We start from the raw sequence: 22,549 nt of genomic DNA, 5'->3' as shown, positions 1-22,549 counted from the left end.
GGTGTTCGAGTGTTCGAACCGTAATGCGCAAGAAATGGTACCGAAACCCCGTATTTACATATCTGCCACTGTGTAGGAGAATCCGTATAGGTGTTCGAGTGTTCGAACCGTAATGCGCAAGAAATGGTACGGAAACCCCGTATTTACATATCTGCCACTGTGCAGGAGAATCCGTATAGGTGTTCGAGTGTTCGAACCGTAATGCGCAAGAAATGGTACCGAAACCCCGTATTTACATATCTGCCACTGTGCAGGAGAATCCGTATAGGTGTTCGAGTGTTCGAACCGTAATGCGCAAGAAATGGTATGGAAACCTCGTATTTACATATCTGCCACTGTGCAGCAGAATCCGTATAGGTGTTCGAGTGTTCGAACCGTAATGCGCAAGAAATGGTACCGAAACCCCGTATTTACATATCTGCCACTGTGCAGGAGAATCCGGATAGGTGTTCGAGTGTTCGAACCGTAATGCGCAAGAAATGGTACGGAAACCCCATATTTACATATCTGCCACTGTGCTGGAGAATCCGCATAGGTGTTCGACTGTTCGAACCGTAATGCGCAAGAAATGGTATGGAAACCCCGTATTTACATATCTGCCACTGTGCAGGAGAATCCGTATAGGTGTTCGAGTGTTCGAACCGTAATGCGCAAGAAATGGTAGGGAAACCCCGTATTTACATATCTGCCACTGTACAGGAGAATCCGTATAGGTGTTCGAGTGTTCGAACCGTAATGCGCAAGAAATGGTACGGAAACCCCGTATTTACATATCTGCCACTGTGTAGGAGAATCCGCATAGGTGTTCGAGTGTTCGAACCGTAATGCGCAAGAAATGGTATGTAAACCCCGTATTTACATATCTGCCACTGTGCAGGAGAATCCGTATAGGTGTTCGAGTGTTCAAACCGTAATGCGCAAGAAATGGTTCGGAAACCCCGTATTTACATATCTGCCATTGTTCAGGAGAATCCGCATAGGTGTTCGAGTGTTCGAACCGTAATGCGCAAGAAATGGTATGTAAACCCCGTATTTACATATCTGCCACTGTGCAGGAGAATCCGTATAGGTGTTCGAGTGTTCGAACCGTAATGCGCAAGAAATGGTACCGAAACCCCGTATTTACATATCAGCCACTGTGCAAGAGAATTCGTATAGGTGTTCGAGTGTTCGAACCGTAATGCGCAAGAAATGGTATGGAATCCCCGTATTTACATATCTGCCACTGTGCAGGAGAATCCGTATAGGTGTTCGAGTGTTCGAACCGTAATGCGCAAGAAATGGTAGGGAAACCCCGTATTTACATATTTGCCACTGTACAGAAGAATCCATATCGGTGTTCGAGTGTTCAAACCGTAATGCACAAGAAATGGTACGGAAACCCCGTATTTACATATCTGCCATTGTGCAGGAGAATCCGCATAGGTGTTCGAGTGTTCGAACCGTAATGCGCAAGAAATGGTATGTAAACCCCGTATTTACATATCTGCCACTGTGCAGGAGAATCCGTATAGGTGTTCGAGTGTTCGAATCGAAATGCGCAAGAAATGGTATGTAAACCCCGTATTTACATATCTGCCACTGTGCAGGAGAATCCGTATAGGTGTTCGAGTGTTCGAACCGTAATGCGCAAGAAATGGTACCGAAACCCCGTATTTACATATCTGCCACTGTGTAGGAGAATCCGTATAGGTGTTCGAGTGTTCGAACCGTAATGCGCAAGAAATGGTATGGAAACCCCGTATTTACATATCTGCCACTGTGCAGGAGAATCCGTATAGGTGTTCGAGTGTTCGAACCGTAATGCCCAAGAAATGGTACCGAAACCCCGTATTTACATATCTGCCACTGTGCAGGAGAATCCGTATAGGTGTTCGAGTGTTCGAACCGTAATGCGCAAGAAATGGTATGGAAACCTCGTATTTACATATCTGCCACTGTGCAGCAGAATCCGTATAGGTGTTCGAGTGTTCGAACCGTAATGCGCAAGAAATGGTACCGAAACCCCGTATTTACATATCTGCCACTGTGCAGGAGAATCCGGATAGGTGTTCGAGTGTTCGAACCGTAATGCGCAAGAAATGGTACGGAAACCCCATATTTACATATCCGCCACTGTGCTGGAGAATCCGCATAGGTGTTCGACTGTTCGAACCGTAATGCGCAAGAAATGGTATGGAAACCCCGTATTTACATATCTGCCACTGTGCAGGAGAATCCGTATAGGTGTTCGAGTGTTCGAACCGTAATGCGCAAGAAATGGTATGGAAACCCCGTATTTACATATCTGCCACTGTACAGGAGAATCCGTATAGGTGTTCGAGTGTTCGAACCGTAATGCGCAAGAAATGGTACGGAAACCCCGTATTTACATATCTGCCACTGTGCAGGAGAATCCGCATAGGTGTTCGAGTGTTCGAACCGTAATGCGCAAGAAATGGTATGGAAACCCCGTATTTACATATCTGCCACTGTGCAGGAGAATCCGTATAGGTGTTCGAGTGTTCGAACCGTAATGCGCAAGAAATGGTATGGAAACCCCGTATTTACATATCTGCCACTGTACAGGAGAATCCGTATAGGTGTTCGAGTGTTCGAACCGTAATGCGCAAGAAATGGTACGGAAACCCCGTATTTACATATCCGCCACTGTGCAGGAGAATTCGCATAGGTGTTCGAGTGTTCGAACCGTAATGCGCAAGAAATGGTATGTAAACCCCGTATTTACATATCTGTCACTGTGCAGGAGAATCCGTATAGGTGTTCGAGTGTTCGAACCGTAATGCGCAAGAAATGGTACGGAAACCCCGTATTTACATATCTGCCACTATGCAGGAGAATCCGCATAGGTGTTCGAGTGTTCGAACCGTAATGCGCAAGAAATGGTATGTAAACCCCGTATTTACATATCTGCCACTGTGCAGGAGAATCTGTATAGGTGTTCGAGTGTTCGAAACGTAATGCGCAAGAAATGGTACGGAAACCCCGTATTTACATATCTGCCACTGTGCAGGAGAATCCGTATAGGTGTTCGAGTGTTCGAACCGTAATGCGCAAGAAATGGTACGGAAACCCCGTATTTACATATCTGCCGCTGTGCAGGAGAATCCGTATAGGTGTTCGAGTGTTCGAATCGTAATGCGCAAGAAATGGTATGTAAACCCCGTATTTACATATCTGCCACTGTGCAGGAGAATCCGTATAGGTGTTCGAGTGTTCGAACCGTACTGCGCAAGAAATGGTAGGGAAACCCCGTATTTACATATCTGCCACTGTACAGGAGAATCCATATAGGTGTTCGAGTGTTCAAACCGTAATGCGCAAGAAATGGTACGGAAACCCCGTATTTACATATCTGCCATTGTGCAGGAGAATCCGCATAGGTGTTCGAGTGTTCGAACCGTAATGCGCAAGAAATGGTATGTAAACCCCGTATTTACAAATCTGCCACTGTGCAGGAGAATCCGTATAGGTGTTCGAGTGTTCGAATCGAAATGCGCAAGAAATGGTATGTAAACCCCGTATTTACAAATCTGCCACTGTGCAGGAGAATCCGTATAGGTGTTCGAGTGTTCGAACCGTAATGCGCAAGAAATGGTACCGAAACCCCGTATTTACATATCTGCCACTGTGCAGGAGAATCCGTATAGGTGTTCGAGTGTTCGAACCGTAATGCGCAAGAAATGGTATGGAAACCCCGTATTTACATATCTGCCACTGTGCAGGAGAATCCGTATAGGTGTTCGAGTGTTCGAACCGTAATGCGCAAGAAATGGTAGGGAAACCCCGTATTTACATATCTGCCACCGTACAGGAGAATCCGTACAGGTGTTCGAGTGTTCGAACCGTAATGCGCAAGAAATGGTACGGAAACCCCGTATTTACATATCCGCCACTGTGCAGGAGAATCCGCATAGGTGTTCGAGTGTTCGAACCGTAATGCGCAAGAAATGGTATGGAAACCCCGTATTTACATATCTGCCACTGTGCAGGAGAATCCGTATAGGTGTTCGAGTGTTCGAACCGTAATGCGCAAGAAATGGTACCGAAACCCCGTATTTACATATCTGCCACTGTGCAGGAGAATCCGTATAGGTGTTCGAGTGTTCGAACCGTAATGCGCAAGAAATGGTACGGAAACCCCATATTTACATATCTGCCACTGTGCAGGAGAATCCGCATAGGTGTTCGAGTGTTCGAACCGTAATGCGCAAGAAATGGTATGGAAACCCCGTATTTACATATCTGCCACCGTGCAGGAGAATCCGTATAGGTGTTCGAGTGTTCGAACCGTAATGCGCAAGAAATGGTATGGAAACCCCGTATTTACATATCTGCCACTGTACAGGAGAATCCGTATAGGTGTTCGAGTGTTCGAACCGTAATGCGCAAGAAATGGTACGGAAACCCCGTATTTACATATCTCCCACTGTGTAGGAGAATCCGCATAGGTGTTCGAGTGTTCGAACCGTAATGCGCAAGAAATGGTAGGTAAACCCCGTATTTACATATCTGCCACTGTGCAGAAGAATCCGTATAGCTGTTCGAGTGTTCGAACCGTAATTCGCAAGAAATGGTACGGAAAACCCGTATTTACATATCTGTCACTGTGCAGGAGAATCCGCATAGGTGTTCGAGTGTTCGAACCGTAATGCGCAAGAAATGGTATGTAAACCCCGTATTTACATATTTGCCACAATGCAGGAGAATCCGTATAGGTGTTCGAGTGTTCGAACCGTAATGCGCAAGAAATGGTAGGGAAACCCCGTATTTACATATTTGCCACTGTACAGAAGAATCCATATCGGTGTTCGAGTGTTCAAACCGTAATGCACAAGAAATGGTACGGAAACCCCGTATTTACATATCTGCCATTGTGCAGGAGAATCCGCATAGGTGTTCGAGTGTTCGAACCGTAATGCGCAAGAAATGGTATGTAAACCCCGTATTTACATATCTGCCACTGTGCAGGAGAATCCGTATAGGTGTTCGAGTGTTCGAATCGAAATGCGCAAGAAATGGTATGTAAACCCCGTATTTACATATCTGCCACTGTGCAGGAGAATCCGTATAGGTGTTCGAGTGTTCGAACCGTAATGCGCAAGAAATGGTACCGAAACCCCGTATTTACATATCTGCCACTGTGTAGGAGAATCCGTATAGGTGTTCGAGTGTTCGAACCGTAATGCGCAAGAAATGGTACGGAAACCCCGTATTTACATATCTGCCACTGTGCAGGAGAATCCGTATAGGTGTTCGAGTGTTCGAACCGTAATGCGCAAGAAATGGTACCGAAACCCCGTATTTACATATCTGCCACTGTGCAGGAGAATCCGTATAGGTGTTCGAGTGTTCGAACCGTAATGCGCAAGAAATGGTATGGAAACCTCGTATTTACATATCTGCCACTGTGCAGCAGAATCCGTATAGGTGTTCGAGTGTTCGAACCGTAATGCGCAAGAAATGGTACCGAAACCCCGTATTTACATATCTGCCACTGTGCAGGAGAATCCGGATAGGTGTTCGAGTGTTCGAACCGTAATGCGCAAGAAATGGTACGGAAACCCCATATTTACATATCTGCCACTGTGCTGGAGAATCCGCATAGGTGTTCGACTGTTCGAACCGTAATGCGCAAGAAATGGTATGGAAACCCCGTATTTACATATCTGCCACTGTGCAGGAGAATCCGTATAGGTGTTCGAGTGTTCGAACCGTAATGCGCAAGAAATGGTAGGGAAACCCCGTATTTACATATCTGCCACTGTACAGGAGAATCCGTATAGGTGTTCGAGTGTTCGAACCGTAATGCGCAAGAAATGGTACGGAAACCCCGTATTTACATATCTGCCACTGTGTAGGAGAATCCGCATAGGTGTTCGAGTGTTCGAACCGTAATGCGCAAGAAATGGTATGTAAACCCCGTATTTACATATCTGCCACTGTGCAGGAGAATCCGTATAGGTGTTCGAGTGTTCAAACCGTAATGCGCAAGAAATGGTTCGGAAACCCCGTATTTACATATCTGCCATTGTTCAGGAGAATCCGCATAGGTGTTCGAGTGTTCGAACCGTAATGCGCAAGAAATGGTATGTAAACCCCGTATTTACATATCTGCCACTGTGCAGGAGAATCCGTATAGGTGTTCGAGTGTTCGAACCGTAATGCGCAAGAAATGGTACCGAAACCCCGTATTTACATATCAGCCACTGTGCAAGAGAATTCGTATAGGTGTTCGAGTGTTCGAACCGTAATGCGCAAGAAATGGTATGGAATCCCCGTATTTACATATCTGCCACTGTGCAGGAGAATCCGTATAGGTGTTCGAGTGTTCGAACCGTAATGCGCAAGAAATGGTAGGGAAACCCCGTATTTACATATTTGCCACTGTACAGAAGAATCCATATCGGTGTTCGAGTGTTCAAACCGTAATGCACAAGAAATGGTACGGAAACCCCGTATTTACATATCTGCCATTGTGCAGGAGAATCCGCATAGGTGTTCGAGTGTTCGAACCGTAATGCGCAAGAAATGGTATGTAAACCCCGTATTTACATATCTGCCACTGTGCAGGAGAATCCGTATAGGTGTTCGAGTGTTCGAATCGAAATGCGCAAGAAATGGTATGTAAACCCCGTATTTACATATCTGCCACTGTGCAGGAGAATCCGTATAGGTGTTCGAGTGTTCGAACCGTAATGCGCAAGAAATGGTACCGAAACCCCGTATTTACATATCTGCCACTGTGTAGGAGAATCCGTATAGGTGTTCGAGTGTTCGAACCGTAATGCGCAAGAAATGGTATGGAAACCCCGTATTTACATATCTGCCACTGTGCAGGAGAATCCGTATAGGTGTTCGAGTGTTCGAACCGTAATGCCCAAGAAATGGTACCGAAACCCCGTATTTACATATCTGCCACTGTGCAGGAGAATCCGTATAGGTGTTCGAGTGTTCGAACCGTAATGCGCAAGAAATGGTATGGAAACCTCGTATTTACATATCTGCCACTGTGCAGCAGAATCCGTATAGGTGTTCGAGTGTTCGAACCGTAATGCGCAAGAAATGGTACCGAAACCCCGTATTTACATATCTGCCACTGTGCAGGAGAATCCGGATAGGTGTTCGAGTGTTCGAACCGTAATGCGCAAGAAATGGTACGGAAACCCCATATTTACATATCCGCCACTGTGCTGGAGAATCCGCATAGGTGTTCGACTGTTCGAACCGTAATGCGCAAGAAATGGTATGGAAACCCCGTATTTACATATCTGCCACTGTGCAGGAGAATCCGTATAGGTGTTCGAGTGTTCGAACCGTAATGCGCAAGAAATGGTATGGAAACCCCGTATTTACATATCTGCCACTGTACAGGAGAATCCGTATAGGTGTTCGAGTGTTCGAACCGTAATGCGCAAGAAATGGTACGGAAACCCCGTATTTACATATCTGCCACTGTGCAGGAGAATCCGCATAGGTGTTCGAGTGTTCGAACCGTAATGCGCAAGAAATGGTATGGAAACCCCGTATTTACATATCTGCCACTGTGCAGGAGAATCCGTATAGGTGTTCGAGTGTTCGAACCGTAATGCGCAAGAAATGGTATGGAAACCCCGTATTTACATATCTGCCACTGTACAGGAGAATCCGTATAGGTGTTCGAGTGTTCGAACCGTAATGCGCAAGAAATGGTACGGAAACCCCGTATTTACATATCCGCCACTGTGCAGGAGAATTCGCATAGGTGTTCGAGTGTTCGAACCGTAATGCGCAAGAAATGGTATGTAAACCCCGTATTTACATATCTGTCACTGTGCAGGAGAATCCGTATAGGTGTTCGAGTGTTCGAACCGTAATGCGCAAGAAATGGTACGGAAACCCCGTATTTACATATCTGCCACTATGCAGGAGAATCCGCATAGGTGTTCGAGTGTTCGAACCGTAATGCGCAAGAAATGGTATGTAAACCCCGTATTTACATATCTGCCACTGTGCAGGAGAATCTGTATAGGTGTTCGAGTGTTCGAAACGTAATGCGCAAGAAATGGTACGGAAACCCCGTATTTACATATCTGCCACTGTGCAGGAGAATCCGTATAGGTGTTCGAGTGTTCGAACCGTAATGCGCAAGAAATGGTACGGAAACCCCGTATTTACATATCTGCCGCTGTGCAGGAGAATCCGTATAGGTGTTCGAGTGTTCGAATCGTAATGCGCAAGAAATGGTATGTAAACCCCGTATTTACATATCTGCCACTGTGCAGGAGAATCCGTATAGGTGTTCGAGTGTTCGAACCGTACTGCGCAAGAAATGGTAGGGAAACCCCGTATTTACATATCTGCCACTGTACAGGAGAATCCATATAGGTGTTCGAGTGTTCAAACCGTAATGCGCAAGAAATGGTACGGAAACCCCGTATTTACATATCTGCCATTGTGCAGGAGAATCCGCATAGGTGTTCGAGTGTTCGAACCGTAATGCGCAAGAAATGGTATGTAAACCCCGTATTTACAAATCTGCCACTGTGCAGGAGAATCCGTATAGGTGTTCGAGTGTTCGAATCGAAATGCGCAAGAAATGGTATGTAAACCCCGTATTTACAAATCTGCCACTGTGCAGGAGAATCCGTATAGGTGTTCGAGTGTTCGAACCGTAATGCGCAAGAAATGGTACCGAAACCCCGTATTTACATATCTGCCACTGTGCAGGAGAATCCGTATAGGTGTTCGAGTGTTCGAACCGTAATGCGCAAGAAATGGTATGGAAACCCCGTATTTACATATCTGCCACTGTGCAGGAGAATCCGTATAGGTGTTCGAGTGTTCGAACCGTAATGCGCAAGAAATGGTAGGGAAACCCCGTATTTACATATCTGCCACCGTACAGGAGAATCCGTACAGGTGTTCGAGTGTTCGAACCGTAATGCGCAAGAAATGGTACGGAAACCCCGTATTTACATATCCGCCACTGTGCAGGAGAATCCGCATAGGTGTTCGAGTGTTCGAACCGTAATGCGCAAGAAATGGTATGGAAACCCCGTATTTACATATCTGCCACTGTGCAGGAGAATCCGTATAGGTGTTCGAGTGTTCGAACCGTAATGCGCAAGAAATGGTACCGAAACCCCGTATTTACATATCTGCCACTGTGCAGGAGAATCCGTATAGGTGTTCGAGTGTTCGAACCGTAATGCGCAAGAAATGGTACGGAAACCCCATATTTACATATCTGCCACTGTGCAGGAGAATCCGCATAGGTGTTCGAGTGTTCGAACCGTAATGCGCAAGAAATGGTATGGAAACCCCGTATTTACATATCTGCCACCGTGCAGGAGAATCCGTATAGGTGTTCGAGTGTTCGAACCGTAATGCGCAAGAAATGGTATGGAAACCCCGTATTTACATATCTGCCACTGTACAGGAGAATCCGTATAGGTGTTCGAGTGTTCGAACCGTAATGCGCAAGAAATGGTACGGAAACCCCGTATTTACATATCTCCCACTGTGTAGGAGAATCCGCATAGGTGTTCGAGTGTTCGAACCGTAATGCGCAAGAAATGGTAGGTAAACCCCGTATTTACATATCTGCCACTGTGCAGAAGAATCCGTATAGCTGTTCGAGTGTTCGAACCGTAATTCGCAAGAAATGGTACGGAAAACCCGTATTTACATATCTGTCACTGTGCAGGAGAATCCGCATAGGTGTTCGAGTGTTCGAACCGTAATGCGCAAGAAATGGTATGTAAACCCCGTATTTACATATTTGCCACAATGCAGGAGAATCCGTATAGGTGTTCGAGTGTTCGAACCGTAATGCGCAAGAAATGGTACGAAAACCCCGTATTTACATATCTGCCACTGTGCAGGAGAATCCGTATAGGTGTTCGATTGTTCGAACCGTGATGCGCAAGAAATGGTATGTAAACCCCGTATTTACATATCTGCCACTGTGCAGGGGAATCCGTATAGGTGTTCGAGTGTTCGAACCGTAATGCGCAAGAAATGGTACCGAAACCCCGTATTTACATATCTGCCACTGTGCAGGAGAATCCGTATAGGTGTTCGAGTGTTCGAACCGTAATGCGCAAGAAATGGTACGGAAACCCCGTATTTACATATCTGCCACTGTGCAGGAGAATCCGCATAGGTGTTCGAGTGTTCGAACCGTAATGCGCAAGAAATGGTAGGTAAACCCCGTATTTACATATCTGCCACTGTGCAGGAGAATCCGTATAGCTGTTCGAGTGTTCGAACCGTAATTCGCAAGAAATGGTACGGAAACCCCGTATTTACATATCTGCCACTGTGCAGGAGAATCCGCATAGGTGTTCGAGTGTTCGAACCGTAATGCGCAAGAAATGGTATGTAAACCCCGTATTTACATATTTGCCACTATGCAGGAGAATCCGTATAGGTGTTCGAGTGTTCGAACCGTAATGCGCAAGAAATGGTACGAAAACCCCGTATTTACATATCTGCCACTGTGCATGAGAATCCGTATAGGTGTTCGATTGTTCGAACCGTGATGCGCAAGAAATGGTATGTAAACCCCGTATTTACATATCTGCCACTGTGCAGGAGAATCCGCATAGGTGTTCGAGTGTTCGAACCGTAATGCGCAAGAAATAGTATGTAAACCCCGTATTTACATATTTGCCACTATGCAGGAGATTCCGTATAGGTGTTCGAGTGTTCGAACCGTAATGCGCAAGAAATGGCACGAAAACCCCGTATTTACATATCTGCCACTGTGCAGGAGAATCCGTATAGGTGTTCGATTGTTCGAACCGTGATGCGCAAGAAATGGTATGTAAACCCCGTATTTACATATCTGCCACTGTGCAGGAGAATCCGTATAGGTGTTCGAGTGTTCGAACCGTAATGCGCAAGAAATGGTATGGAAACCCCGTATTTACATATCTGCCACTGTGCAGGAGAATCCGTATAGGTGTTCGAGTGTTCGAACCGTAATGCGCAAGAAATGGTACCGAAACCCTGTATTTACATATCTGCCACTGTGCAGGAGAATCCGTATAGGTGTTCGAGTGTTCGAACCGTAATGCGCAAGAAATGGTACGGAAACCCCATATTTACATATCTGCCACTGTGCAGGAGAATCCGCATAGGTGTTCGAGTGTTCGAACCGTAATGCGCAAGAAATGGTATGGAAACCCCGTATTTACATATCTGCCACTGTGCAGGAGAATCCGTATAGGTGTTCGAGTGTTCGAACCGTAATGCGCAAGAAATGGTAGGGAAACCCCGTATTTACATATCTGCCACTGTACAGGAGAATCCGCATAGGTGTTCGAGTGTTCGAACCGTAATGCGCAAGAAATGGTATGGAAACCCCGTATTTACATATCTGCCACTGTGCAGGAGAATCCGTATAGGTGTTCGAATGTTCGAACCGTAATGCGCAAGAAATGGTATGGAAACCCCGTATTTACATATCTGCCACCGTGCAGGAGAATCCGTATAGGTGTTCGAGTGTTCGAACCGTAATGCGCAAGAAATGGTATGGTAACCCCGTATTTACATATCTGCCACTGTGCAGGAGAATCCGTATAGGTGTTCGATTGTTCGAACCGTGATGCGCAAGAAATGGTATGTAAACCCCGTATTTACATATCTGCCACTGTGCAGGAGAATCCGTATAGGTGTTCGATTGTTCGAACCGTGATGCGCAAGAAATGGTATGTAAACCCCGTATTTACATATCTGCCACTGTGCAGGGGAATCCGTATAGGTGTTCGAGTGTTCGAACCGTAATGCGCAAGAAATGGTACCGAAACCCCGTATTTACATATCTGCCACTGTGCAGGAGAATCCGTATAGGTGTTCGAGTGTTCGAACCGTAATGCGCAAGAAATGGTACGGAAACCCCGTATTTACATATCTGCCACTGTGCAGGAGAATCCGCATAGGTGTTCGAGTGTTCGAACCGTAATGCGCAAGAAATGGTAGGTAAACCCCGTATTTACATATCTGCCACTGTGCAGGAGAATCCGTATAGCTGTTCGAGTGTTCGAACCGTAATTCGCAAGAAATGGTACGGAAACCCCGTATTTACATATCTGCCACTGTGCAGGAGAATCCGCATAGGTGTTCGAGTGTTCGAACCGTAATGCGCAAGAAATGGTATGTAAACCCCGTATTTACATATTTGCCACTATGCAGGAGAATCCGTATAGGTGTTCGAGTGTTCGAACCGTAATGCGCAAGAAATGGTACGAAAACCCCGTATTTACATATCTGCCACTGTGCATGAGAATCCGTATAGGTGTTCGATTGTTCGAACCGTGATGCGCAAGAAATGGTATGTAAACCCCGTATTTACATATCTGCCACTGTGCAGGAGAATCCGCATAGGTGTTCGAGTGTTCGAACCGTAATGCGCAAGAAATAGTATGTAAACCCCGTATTTACATATTTGCCACTATGCAGGAGATTCCGTATAGGTGTTCGAGTGTTCGAACCGTAATGCGCAAGAAATGGCACGAAAACCCCGTATTTACATATCTGCCACTGTGCAGGAGAATCCGTATAGGTGTTCGATTGTTCGAACCGTGATGCGCAAGAAATGGTATGTAAACCCCGTATTTACATATCTGCCACTGTGCAGGAGAATCCGTATAGGTGTTCGAGTGTTCGAACCGTAATGCGCAAGAAATGGTATGGAAACCCCGTATTTACATATCTGCCACTGTGCAGGAGAATCCGTATAGGTGTTCGAGTGTTCGAACCGTAATGCGCAAGAAATGGTACCGAAACCCTGTATTTACATATCTGCCACTGTGCAGGAGAATCCGTATAGGTGTTCGAGTGTTCGAACCGTAATGCGCAAGAAATGGTACGGAAACCCCATATTTACATATCTGCCACTGTGCAGGAGAATCCGCATAGGTGTTCGAGTGTTCGAACCGTAATGCGCAAGAAATGGTATGGAAACCCCGTATTTACATATCTGCCACTGTGCAGGAGAATCCGTATAGGTGTTCGAGTGTTCGAACCGTAATGCGCAAGAAATGGTAGGGAAACCCCGTATTTACATATCTGCCACTGTACAGGAGAATCCGCATAGGTGTTCGAGTGTTCGAACCGTAATGCGCAAGAAATGGTATGGAAACCCCGTATTTACATATCTGCCACTGTGCAGGAGAATCCGTATAGGTGTTCGAATGTTCGAACCGTAATGCGCAAGAAATGGTATGGAAACCCCGTATTTACATATCTGCCACCGTGCAGGAGAATCCGTATAGGTGTTCGAGTGTTCGAACCGTAATGCGCAAGAAATGGTATGGTAACCCCGTATTTACATATCTGCCACTGTACAGTAGAATCCGTATAGGTGTTCGAGTGTTCGAACCGTAATGCGCAAGAAATGGTACGGAAACCCCGTATTTACATATCTGCCACTGTGTAGGAGAATCCGCATAGGTGTTCGAGTGTTCGAACCGTAATGCGCAAGAAATGGTAGGTAAACCCCGTATTTACATATCTGCCACTGTGCAGGAGAATCCGTATAGCTGTTCGAGTGTTCGAACCGTAATTCGCAAGAAATGGTACGGAAAACCCGTATTTACATATCTGCCACTATGTAGGAGAATCCGCATAGGTGTTCGAGTGTTCGAACCGTAATGCGCAAGAAATGGTATGTAAACCCCGTATTTACATATTTGCCACAATGCAGGAGAATCCGTATAGGTGTTCGAGTGTTCGAACCGTAATGCGCAAGAAATGGTACGAAAACCCCGTATTTACATATCTGCCACTGTGCAGGAGAATCCGTATAGGTGTTCGATTGTTCGAACCGTGATGCGCAAGAAATGGTATGTAAACCCCGTATTTACATATCTGCCACTGTGCAGGGGAATCCGTATAGGTGTTCGAGTGTTCGAACCGTAATGCGCAAGAAATGGTACCGAAACCCCGTATTTACATATCTGCCACTGTGCAGGAGAATCCGTATAGGTGTTCGAGTGTTCGAACTGTAATGCGCAAGAAATGGTACGGAAACCCCGTATTTACATATCTGCCACTGTGCAGGAGAATCCGCATAGGTGTTCGAGTGTTCGAACCGTAATGCGCAAGAAATGGTAGGTAAACCCCGTATTTACATATCTGCCACTGTGCAGGAGAATCCGTATAGCTGTTCGAGTGTTCGAACCGTAATTCGCAAGAAATGGTACGGAAACCCCGTATTTACATATCTGCCACTGTGCAGGAGAATCCGCATAGGTGTTCGAGTGTTCGAACCATAATGCGCAAGAAATGGTATGTAAACCCCGTATTTACATATTTGCCACTATGCAGGAGAATCCGTATAGGTGTTCGAGTGTTCGAACCGTAATGCGCAAGAAATGGTACGAAAACCCCGTATTTACATATCTGCCACTGTGCAGGAGAATCCGTATAGGTGTTCGATTGTTCGAACCGTGATGCGCAAGAAATGGTATGTAAACCCCGTATTTACATATCTGCCACTGTGCAGGAGAATCCGCATAGGTGTTCGAGTGTTCGAACCGTAATGCGCAAGAAATAGTATGTAAACCCCGTATTTACATATTTGCCACTATGCAGGAGAATCCGTATAGGTGTTCGAGTGTTCGAACCGTAATGCGCAAGAAATGGTACGAAAACCCCGTATTTACATATCTGCCACTGTGCAGGAAAATCCGTATAGGTGTTCGATTGTTCGAACCGTGATGCGCAAGAAATGGTATGTAAACCCCGTATTTACATATCTGCCACTGTGCAGGAGAATCCGTATAGGTATTCGAGTGTTCGAACCGTAATGCGCAAGAAATGGTTTGGAAACCCCGTATTTACATATCTGCCACTGTGCAGGAGAATCCGTATAGGTGTTCGCGTGTTCGAACCGTAATGCGCAGGAAATGGTACCGAAACCCCGTATTTACATATCTGTCACTGTGCAGGAGAATTCGTATAGGTGTTCGAGTGTTCGAACCGTAATGCGCAAGAAATGGTATGGAAACCCCATATTTACATATCTGTCACTGTGCAGGAGAATCCGTATAGGTGTTCGAGTGTTCGAACCGTAAAGCGCAAGAAATGGTACGGAAACCCCGTATTTACATATCTGCCATTGTGCAGGAGAATCCGCATAGGTGTTCGAGTGTTCGAACCGTAATGCGCAAGAAATGGTACGGAAACCCCGTATTTACATATCTGCCACTGTGCAGGAGAATCCGCATAGGTGTTCGAGTGTTCGAACCGTAATGCGCAAGAAATGGTATGTAAACCCCGTATTTACATATCTGCCACTGTGCAGGAGAATCCGTATAGGTGTTCGAGTGTTCGAACCGTAATGCGCAAGAAATGGTACGGAAACCCCGTATTTATATATCTGCCACTGTGCAGGAGAATCCGCATAGGTGTTCGAGTGTTCGAACCGTAATGCGCAAGAAATGGTACGGAAACCCCGTATTTACATATCTGCCACTGTGCAGGAGAATCCGCATAGGTGTTCGAGTGTTCGAACCGTAATGCGCAAGAAATGGTATGTAAACCCCGTATTTACATATCTGCCACTGTGCAGGAGAATCCGTATAGGTGTTCGAGTGTTCGAACCGTAATGCGCAAGAAATGGTACGGAAACCCCGTATTTACATATCTGCCACTGTGCAGGAGAATCCGTATAGGTGTTCGATTGTTCGAACCGTAATGCGCAAGAAATGGTATGTAAACCCCGTATTTACATATCTGCCACTGTGCAGGAGAATCCGTATAGGTGTTCGAGTGTTCAAACCGTAATGCGCAAGAAATGGTACGGAAACCCCGTATTTACATATCTGCCATTGTTCAGGAGAATCCGCATAGGTGTTCGAGTGTTCGAACTGTAATGCGCAAGAAATGGTATGTAAACCCCGTATTTACATATCTGCCACTGTGCAGGAGAATCCGTATAGGTGTTCGAGTGTTCGAACCGTAATGCGCAAGAAATGGTACCGAAACCCCGTATTTACATATCAGCCACTGTGCAGGAGAATTCGTATAGGTGTTCGAGTGTTCGAACCGTAATGCGCAAGAAATGGTATGGAATCCCCGTATTTACATATCTGCCACTGTGCAGGAGAATCCGTATAGGTGTTCGAGTGTTAGAACCGTAATGCGCAAGAAATGGTAGGGAAACCCCGTATTTACATATCTGCCACTGTACAGAAGAATCCATAAAGGTGTTCGAGTGTTCAAACCGTAATGCACAAGAAATGGCACGGAAACCCCGTATTTACATATCTGCCATTGTGCAGGAGAATCCGCATAGGTGTTCGAGTGTTCGAACCGTAATGCGCAAGAAATGGTACGGAAACCCCATATTTACATATCTGCCACTGTGCAGGAGAATCCGCATAGGTGTTCGAGTGTTCGAACCGTAATGCGCAAGAAATGGTATGGAAACCCCGTATTTACATATCTGCCACCGTGCAGGAGAATCCGTATAGGTGTTCGAGTGTTCGAACCGTAATGCGCAAGAAATGGTATGGAAACCCCGTATTTACATATCTGCCACTGTACAGGAGAATCCGTATAGGTGTTCGAGTGTTCGAACCGTAATGCGCAAGAAATGGTACGGAAACCCCGTATTTACATATCTGCCACTGTGCAGGAGAATCCGCATAGGTGTTCGAGTGTTCGAACCGTAATGCGCAAGAAATGGTAGGTAAACCCCGTATTTACATATCTGCCACCGTGCAGGAGAATCCGTATAGGTGTTCGAGTGTTCGAACCGTAATGCGCAAGAAATGGTATGGAAACCCCGTATTTACATATCTGCCACTGTACAGGAGAATCCGTATAGGTGTTCGAGTGTTCGAACCGTAATGCGCAAGAAATGGCCCGTATTTACATATCTGCCACTGTGCAGGAGAATCCGCATAGGTGTTCGAGTGTTCGAACCGTAATGCGCAAGAAATGGTAGGTAAACCCCGTATTTACATATCTGTCACTGTGCAGGAGAATCCGTATAGCTGTTCGAGTGTTCGAACCGTAATTCGGAAGAAATGGTACGGAAACCCCGTATTTACATATCTGCCACTGTGCAGGAGAATCCGCATAGGTGTTCGAGTGTTCGAACCGTAATGCGCAAGAAATGGTATGTAAACCCTGTATTTACATATTTGCCACTATGCAGGAGAATCCGTATAGGTGTTCGAGTGTTCGAACCGTAATGCGCAAGAAATGGTACGAAAACCCCGTATTTACATATCTGCCACTGTGCAGGAGAATCCGTATAGGTGTTCGATTGTTCGAACCGTGATGCGCAAGAAATGGTATGTAAACCCCGTATTTACATATCTGCCACTGTGCAGGAGAATCCGTATAGGTGTTCGAGTGTTCGAACCGTAATGCGCAAGAAATGGTATGGAAACCCGTATTTACATATCTGCCACTGTGCAGGAGAATCCGTATAGGTGTTCGAGTGTTCGAACCGTAATGCGCAGGAAATGGTACCGAAACCCCGTATTTACATATCTGTCACTGTGCAGGAGAATTCGTATAGGTGTTCGAGTGTTCGGACCGTAATGTGCAAGAAATGGTATGGAAACCCCATATTTACATATCTGTCACTGTGCAGGAGAATCCGTATAGGTGTTCGAGTGTTCGAACCGTAATGCGCAAGAAATGGTACGGAAACCCCGTATTTACATATCTGCCATTGTCCAGGAGAATCCGCATAGGTGTTCGAGTGTTCGAACCGTAATGCGCAAGAAATGGTACGGAAACCCCGTATTTACATATCTGCCACTGTGCAGGAGAATCCGCATTGGTGTTCGAGTGTTCGAACCGTAATGCGCAAGAAATGGTATGTAAACCCCGTATTTACATATCTGCCACTGTGCAGGAGAATCCGTATAGGTGTTCGAGTGTTCGAACCGTAATGCGCAAGAAATGGTACGGAAACCCCGTATTTACATATCTGCCACTGTGCAGGAGAATCCGCATAGGTGTTCGAGTGCTCGAACCGTAATGCGCAAGAAATGGTACGGAAACCCCATATTTACATATCTGCCACTGTGCAGGAGAATCCGTATAGGTGTTCGATTGTTCGAACCGTAATGCGCAAGAAATGGTATGTAAACCCCGTATTTACATATCTGCCACTGTGCAGGAGAATCCGTATAGGTGTTCGAGTGTTCAAACCGTAATGCGCAAGAAATGGTACGGAAACCCCGTATTTACATATCTGCCATTGTTCCGGAGAATCCGCATAGGTGTTCGAGTGTTCGAACCGTAATGCGCAAGAAATGGTATGTAAACCCCGTATTTACATATCTGCCACTGTGCAGGAGAATCCGTATAGGTGTTCGAGTGTTCGAACCGTAATGCGCAAGAAATGGTACCGAAACCCCGTATTTACATATCAGCCACTGTGCAGGAGAATTCGTATAGGTGTTCGAGTGTTCGAACCGTAATGCGCAAGAAATGGTATGGAATCCCCGTATTTACATATCTGCCACTGTGCAGGAGAATCCATATAGGTGTTCGAGTGTTCAAACCGTAATGCGCAAGAAATGGTACGGAAACCCCGTATTTACATATCTGCCATTGTGCAGGAGAATCCGCATAGGTGTTCGAGTGTTCGAACCGTAATGCGCAAGAAATGGTATGTAAACCCCGTATTTACAAATCTGCCACTGTGCAGGAGAATCCGTATAGGTGTTCGAGTGTTCGAATCGAAATGCGCAAGAAATGGTATGTAAACCCCGTATTTACATATCTGCCACTGTGCAGGATAATCCGTATAGGTGTTCGAGTGTTCGAACCGTAATGCGCAAGAAATGGTACCGAAACCCCGTATTTACATATCTGCCACTGTGCAGGAGAATCCGTATAGGTGTTCGAGTGTTCGAACCGTAATGCGCAAGAAATGGTATGGAAACCCCGTATTTACATATCTGCCACTGTGCAGGAGAATCCGTATAGGTGTTCGAGTATTCGAACCGTAATGCGCAAGAAATGGTACCGAAACCCCGTATTTACATATCTGCCACTGTGCAGGAGAATCCGTATAGGTGTTCGAGTGTTCGAACCGTAATGCGCAAGAAATGGTATGGAAACCCCGTATTTACATATCTGCCACTGTGCAGGAGAATCCGTATAGGTGTTCGAGTGTTCGAACCGTAATGCGCAAGAAATGGTACCGAAACCCCGTATTTACATATCTGCCACTGTGCAGGAGAATCCGTATAGGTGTTCGAGTGTTCGAACCGTAATGCGCAGGAAATGGTACCGAAACCCCGTATTTACATATCTGTCACTGTGCAGGAGAATTCGTATAGGTGTTCGAGTGTTCGGACCGTAATGTGCAAGAAATGGTATGGAAACCCCATATTTACATATCTGTCACTGTGCAGGAGAATCCGTATAGGTGTTCGAGTGTTCGAACCGTAATGCGCAAGAAATGGTACGGAAACCCCGTATTTACATATCTGCCATTGTCCAGGAGAATCCGCATAGGTGTTCGAGTGTTCGAACCGTAATGCGCAAGAAATGGTACGGAAACCCCGTATTTACATATCTGCCACTGTGCAGGAGAATCCGCATTGGTGTTCGAGTGTTCGAACCGTAATGCGCAAGAAATGGTATGTAAACCCCGTATTTACATATCTGCCACTGTGCAGGAGAATCCGTATAGGTGTTCGAGTGTTCGAACCGTAATGCGCAAGAAATGGTACGGAAACCCCGTATTTACATATCTGCCACTGTGCAGGAGAATCCGCATAGGTGTTCGAGTGTTCGAACCGTAATGCGCAAGAAATGGTACGGAAACCCCATATTTACATATCTGCCACTGTGCAGGAGAATCCGCATAGGTGTTCGAGTGTTCGAACCGTAATGCGCAAGAAATGGTATGTAAACCCCGTATTTACATATCTGCCACTATGCAGGAGAATCCGTATAGGTGTTCGAGTGTTCGAACCGTAATGCGCAAGAAATGGTACGGAAACCCCGTATTTACATATCTGCCACTGTGCAGGAGAATCCGTATAGGTGTTCGATTGTTCGAACCGTAATGCGCAAGAAATGGTATGTAAACCCCGTATTTACATATCTGCCACTGTGCAGGAGAATCCGTATAGGTGTTCGAGTGTTCAAACCGTAATGCGCAAGAAATGGTACGGAAACCCCGTATTTACATATCTGCCATTGTTCAGGAGAATCCGCATAGGTGTTCGAACCGTAATGCGCAAGAAATGGTATGTAAACCCCGTATTTACATATCTGCCACTGTGCAGGAGAATCCGTATAGGTGTTCGAGTGTTCGAACCGTAATGCGCAAGAAATGGTACCGAAACCCCGTATTTACATATCAGCCACTGTGCAGGAGAATTCGTATAGGTGTTCGAGTGTTCGAACCGTAATGCGCAAGAAATGGTATGGAATCCCCGTATTTACATATCTGCCACTGTGCAGGAGAATCCATATAGGTGTTCGAGTGTTCAAACCGTAATGCGCAAGAAATGGTACGGAAACCCCGTATTTACATATCTGCCATTGTGCAGGAGAATCCGCATAGGTGTTCGAGTGTTCGAACCGTAATGCGCAAGAAATGGTATGTAAACCCCGTATTTACAAATCTGCCACTGTGCAGGAGAATCCGTATAGGTGTTCGAGTGTTCGAATCGAAATGCGCAAGAAATGGTATGTAAACCCCGTATTTACATATCTGCCACTGTGCAGGAGAATCCGTATAGGTGTTCGAGTGTTCGAACCGTAATGCGCAAGAAATGGTACCGAAACCCCGTATTTACATATCTGCCACTGTGCAGGAGAATCCGTATAGGTGTTCGAGTGTTCGAACCGTAATGCGCAAGAAATGGTATGGAAACCCCGTATTTACATATCTGCCACTGTGCAGGAGAATCCGTATAGGTGTTCGAGTATTCGAACCGTAATGCGCAAGAAATGGTACCGAAACCCCGTATTTACATATCTGCCACTGTGCAGGAGAATCCGTATAGGTGTTCGAGTGTTCGAACCGTAATGCGTAAGAAATGGTATGGAAACCCCGTATTTACATATCTGCCACTGTGCAGGAGAATCCGTATAGGTGTTCGAGTGTTCGAACCGTAATGCGCAAGAAATGGTACCGAAACCCCGTATTTACATATCTGCCACTGTGCAGGAGAATCCGTATAGGTGTTCGAGTGTTCGAACCGTAATGCGCAAGAAATGGTACGGAAACCCCATATTTACATATCTGCCACTGTGCAGGAGAATCCGCATAGGTGTTCGAGTGTTCGAACCGTAATGCGCAAGAAATGGTATGGAAACCCCGTATGTACATATCTGCCACTGTGCAGGAGAATCCGTATAGGTGTTCGAGTGTTCGAACCGTAATGCGCAAGAAATGGTAGGGAAACCCCGTATTTACATATCTGCCACTGTACAGGAGAATCCGTATAGGTGTTCGAGTGTTCGAACCGTAATGCGCAAGAAATGGTACGGAAACCCCGTATTTACATATCCGCCACTGTGCAGGAGAATCCGCATAGGTGTTCGAGTGTTCGAACCGTAATGCGCAAGAAATGGTATGGAAACCCCGTATTTACATATCTGCCACTGTGCAGGAGAATCCGTATAGGTGTTCGAGTGTTCGAACCGTAATGCGCAAGAAATGGTACCGAAACCCCGTATTTACATATCTGCCACTGTGCAGGAGAATCCGTATAGGTGTTCGAGTGTTCGAACCGTAATGCGCAAGAAATGGTACGGAAACCCCATATTTACATATCTGCCACTGTGCAGGAGAATCCGCATAGGTGTTCGAGTGTTCGAACCGTAATGCGCAAGAAATGGTATGGAAACCCCGTATTTACATATCTGCCACCGTGCAGGAGAATCCGTATAGGTGTTCGAGTGTTCGAACCGTAATGCGCAAGAAATGGTATGGAAACCCCGTATTTACATATCTGCCACTGTACAGGAGAATCCGTATAGGTGTTCGAGTGTTCGAACCGTAATGCGCAAGAAATGGTACGGAAACCCCGTATTTACATATCTGCCACTGTGTAGGAGAATCCGCATAGGTGTTCGAGTGTTCGAACCGTAATGCGCAAAAATGGTAGGTAAACCCCGTATTTACATATCTGCCACTGTGCAGGAGAATCCGTATAGCTGTTCGAGTGTTCGAACCGTAATTCGCAAGAAATGGTACGGAAAACCCGTATTAACATATCTGCCACTGTGCAGGAGAATCCGCATAGGTGTTCGAGTGTTCGAACCGTAATGCGCAAGAAATGGTATGTAAACCCCGTATTTACATATTTGCCACTATGCAGGAGAATCCGTATAGGTGTTCGAGTGTTCGAACCGTAATGCGCAAGAAATGGTACGAAAACCCCGTATTTACATATCTGCCACTGTGCAGGAGAATCCGTATAGGTGTTCGATTGTTCGAACCGTGATGCGCAAGAAATGGTATGTAAACCCCGTATTTACATATCTGCCACTGTGCAGGGGAATCCGTATAGGTGTTCGAGTGTTCGAACCGTAATGCGCAAGAAATGGTACCGAAACCCCG

Source organism: Camellia sinensis, chromosome 4 (genome assembly GCF_055761805.1).
Source record: "Camellia sinensis isolate YWXY chromosome 4, ASM5576180v1, whole genome shotgun sequence".
Lineage (NCBI taxonomy): Eukaryota > Viridiplantae > Streptophyta > Magnoliopsida > Ericales > Theaceae > Camellia > Camellia sinensis.
Note: the sequence above shows the minus strand (reverse complement) of the source record.